The sequence below is a fragment of the Fukomys damarensis genome, unplaced genomic scaffold (assembly GCF_012274545.1).
Source record: "Fukomys damarensis isolate Sample0158 unplaced genomic scaffold, DMR_v1.0_HiC HiC_scaffold_33, whole genome shotgun sequence".
NCBI classification, from domain to species: Eukaryota; Metazoa; Chordata; class Mammalia; order Rodentia; family Bathyergidae; genus Fukomys; species Fukomys damarensis.
This window is the reverse complement of record NW_022900945.1, coordinates 34,301,998-34,306,539: the sequence shown is the minus strand read 5'-3', so window position 1 is coordinate 34,306,539 and position 4,542 is coordinate 34,301,998. Positions and strand designations below refer to the sequence as shown.

General features: G+C 35.1%; 1 non-coding gene across 1 annotated transcript; it reads right to left on the bottom strand.

Annotated features, from left to right (window-relative positions):
- Positions 1-4,010: 4,010 nt before the first annotated feature.
- On the bottom strand, positions 4,011-4,113 carry LOC117284100. Its single transcript, XR_004515171.1, has one exon. It is a non-coding gene; the product is annotated as a U6 spliceosomal RNA (small nuclear RNA).
- Between the last annotated feature and the right edge of the window lie 429 nt (positions 4,114-4,542).

Genomic DNA, 4,542 nt, shown 5'->3' with positions numbered 1-4,542 from the left:
ATTTCTTGTAAAGAAGAAATTTTATGAAGAGAAGGCTGATGTTCTAATAGAGAATTCTTTCCAAGTTATTTAAGAATTTTCTGTTGCTAACTAGAATTCTGTCTTATACTTCTGACTGTTTTAATTATAATATGCTTTTAAAAGAATCTTTGTTGGTCAAATACATTGTGTATCCTTTGAATTTCCTAGTCTGGATATTCCTGCCTTTCTCAAGATTTAGAACATTTTTGCAGTTATTTGATTGAAGAGGTTTCTATGCTTTTTCCATTCTCTTTTCATTCTAGAACTATTGTCACATAAACATTCATTTGCTTAATGATGTCTTATATGTCTTTTAGAATTCCTTCAATCTTACTTATTTTATTTGCCTGAGTTATTTCAAAAGACTTGTCTTGAAGCTCAGAAATTATTTCCTCTCCCTGATCAATTATGCTATTAAAGCTTCCAAACTTATTTTTAAATTACATTTATTGATTTCTTTAGGGCCAATATTCCGATGGCTCTTTTTAAACCTTATACTTTTTGGTACATTCTTCACTCATCATAAAATGTCTTTGTAAAGTATAACAATAGCTATACTATCAAACTAGATTTCAAATTTCATCTCCCAAGGAAAGAGCTAAATTAATATGCAAAAAAAATCTCCTATGTACCTGTAATGTCAATTACTACTAACTTCATAATATGTTAATTGCATTTAAATTCCCCAGCATACAAACATTCTAAAATACAAAGTTTAAGAAGAAAACCATCTTACCATACTATTTCCCTAAAACCATAAGTTTTGTAATAATAGACTTTTTTAAACCAACTTCTGGAATGCTATTTTTCATGACAACAAGGAACAAAAAGATCATTTCAAAGTTACTTCCCTTATAAACATTCTTATATCACCAACTCTGTTTGACTTGTCCCATTCTTATTGGTTTCTATGAATCATCTGATTTGAGGGAATTTGCCCCATTTTGAATTTCAGTGGAATATATAGCATGTGTCATGAGTGTTTCTATTCTAGTATGGTCTGATCTTTTCCAACCTAGGGAAGAGCTCAGTCCAAACAACAGCTTCTCATAAATTTTATTTAGAACTATCAAATAACTTTCTAATTTTTCATTTGACTTCTGGCTACATTGATTCCAGAGGTGAGAAAGTTTTCATGAATAGCAACCACCACTGACCTAGTCTAGAAAACAATATCTCATTGTATATTCATAAATTGTTAATCCAGTTATCTACTTCAACCTTTCCTGAGTTTGATTGATGTAAGTTTTCTCAAGTCCAGTGAACACCAGATACTAAGAGATTAAAAAGCTGTCTGAACCAAAGGGGTGGGGCAAAAATTCTCAAAGCAAAAAGTCTCAAATAATATACAACACATTTTATAACAAGAACTTAAGAGCTGTGTCATAAAATGAGTAGTTGGCAATAATTCTGAAAGCAAAATAAACTGTAAATACTTTTAAAATGAGAAAGTAAACACTATACCCCCAAATGAAAAGTATAGAAAACAGTACCTTCAGAAAGGGTTGTTACAAAACAGACCTAGAGATCTCATTGGTTTGGTTCTTGCTGATTGGAAATTTATTGAATTTAAGAAAAATGGTCTTGAGACCTAAACCAGACTGAATCCATTTTAGTGTGCTTTTCAAGATTGAGAACTATCTCCCAAATCCTTGGGAATTCAAGTGCAGCACTAATTCAATAAGAATTTTCAAGAGTCAATATCAACTACTTAACATGGTGATAGCAGCAAAGCCATTACAGTTGGCTCCACTTCCTTTACTCAGAAGTATTGCTTTGCTATTAGGCTATGGCTTTAGGGAATATTTAGATCTTTCCCCCCTAAGCATTCCTCATAATTTATTCTATCTGGAAGATTTGCATCAAACATAATTTAAAATCTGCAGGCTTTATTCTCTCCTGGTGCAGAAGCGTAACTCCCATTTGCACTAATGAAAGCTATCTGTACATCTCAAGCAGTGTACCTCTCCTAAGTGTTTAAGAACAAAAATGTTTTATGTCTTGTGAGGGAAGCAGTGTTAGAAAAAATCTGGATACAATTTAACAAGGTTGAAATGCAAAGTGTAGGTTGTTTTCCAGATGGTGGACTTCTTTGAGAGTATGTCAGGTTTCTGTGAAAAACAAGCAATGCTCTCACAGATTCACTGAAAGAGAAGGATTCCCCACTTTGAACACACACAAAGAAGAAATACTACTATATTGTAAAACAAGGTAAAAATCTGGGATGGTTCTTCTTGCCTTTTTGTGGGGAGAGAGAAGGTTGTGCTGCAAGGGCTTGCAGCTTGGTCTACAATGTACGTCTTTTGTTTAAATTCAGAAGCTCATCAATTCCATTGCCTCCTTTATCCTGACTATTAGCAGGTTAGAACCCTTTTTTGTAAGTTCATGACTAAAAGCTGGTCATGACCCTTTCACTCAACTGCTGTGTTTACTGCTTTTCTGGCCAGTGTGCTGCTGGCTTTCTCCATAGAGTGTCTCCAAATCAAACTTAAAGCAGCCTGCAGTCATTGATTCCCCATTGCATCAGCTTGGAACTCAACTCCTGCAGATTCCCCTGGTCAGCCTGTGAGCTCATTTGGAATGTAGAAACCTCTGGACTGCTGCAAAAGCAAATCTGTTAAGTCCCCATAGCCACCCCTTAAGGAAACAAAGGCGATTCTTAATGCTTCCTGAAAACAGAAATAATCCTGAGGAAGATTAAAGGATTTTTTCATATGTTGGAATCAGTGGCTGTTTCAAAAACTGGGATTGTCTCCAAGTGTTGATGTGGGGGAAATTTTGGCTCTCACAACATTATCACTAAGAATGTACGCTACAAAAAACATTGATATGAAGCAGTGTCACTGCTGATTAAACACTATTAGCATATTCATTTGGAAACATAAATGTAAACACAGATTTCCAATGTTTACGTCGTGCACAATTGCAATATTTATCTTTGTGCAGGAAGTGAGTAAATAGACTCAGAGAGAAGAAAAGCTAGCATGCACATCAAAGGGCATGTAAATCCTTAGAGTGGCTTAGGAGGTCTTATTTATCTTTTCTCAAAAAGCTAGTTAAGTTCTTTTTACTATTTTTTCTTTTAAGCTTGTAGCTATTATTCACTTTGATCTTGCCAAGTGGAATGTGGCTAAAAGCATAAGTTTAATGAAAATGTGTACGGGCGTACATGCACACACATTTAAGCAATGTTATGGTTTGCTCTTAGATGCAAGGTACTTTGAGAATTCAAGCACTTACATATTTTAACTCCATATTGTGTTCACGAACTTGGAATCTGAGTAACTTTGAGAAGGGAAATAAAAATACCCTTATGGCAGTAAAAACCCACAAGCACGTGGATACAGTTATTTTTGTTCAGAATTTTTTTCAGTAGCTTTTCACTTCATATATTTTTAGGATTCTAGAAACTCAATATATGTGGTGTCTTCTTTGCTTTCTCTGTAATGACTCTACTGAAACTTCAGAATCCAGGTATAGCCCACCATTCTGCAACTATTCAGACCTTACTATAGATATTTGGTACCTTTGTCTCTACCTGACTTTCCTTGTGATACATAATAAATACACTCATCTTGGGATATCTGTACGTGTACATATTGCATCTTGATCTTTTTATTCCCTAATTTTCTAATTCTTGCAATAGAAAATTTCATTTCATGTGAAAGTTTGCATAAAACCAATACTCAAAGGAGCCAAAACCAGAAGGACTGAAATTGAAGCAACAAACATGACACTTCTTATCTACCACCTTCTCCGTCATCCACCGTTTCACCTTCATCTGTTCCACCACGTCCTCTGGTGTCTTTGTAATACCGTGATACACGCACATACACACTAGGACACATGAAAATACTGTACACTAAATATTTTAATTTAAGACAATTTTACAGGAAAGAACAAATTTTCATTAGTTCCCCCTCAGAAGACTCCCCCCGATTTGAATACATTTATCTCATTGTTCTTGCAAATATCTTTCCTTTTTTAAAAAAAATATGGACTGCTTCACGAATTTGCATGTCATCCTTGCACAGGGGTCATGCTAATCTCTGTATTTTTCCAATTTTAGTATAGGTGCTGCAAAGCAAACACTGTTCTTGCCAATTTCTGAAGCAGTTCTAGAAGTCCTCTTTCATGTCTGTAGTTGTGCCGCCATGGATTCCTTGAAGTCCCAAATTGATTGAAAACATTTACTTTCATGGTCATTATGCCTTTAAGGAAGAACCAGAAGTCACATAGTGTCATGTCCATTGAAAGGAGGATGAGAACACCTTGATGTTTTTATGAGTTTGCCTTTTTGTTGGATGGCACTGGGCATCAGTATTCACTATATTTTTTTGCCACACTTCTAAAAGACAGTCATGAAAAGGCAATGGATTTGTAATGAAGTCTTCATAAAGACCCAAAAGGATTGGGTATAGGGAGCTTCTGGATCATTAAGCCCCTAGAAATGCAGTAGACCTCAAGAGCTCAGAGGTCCTTGCCACATATCTTGATCCATCTTCTGCATTTCGCTACTTA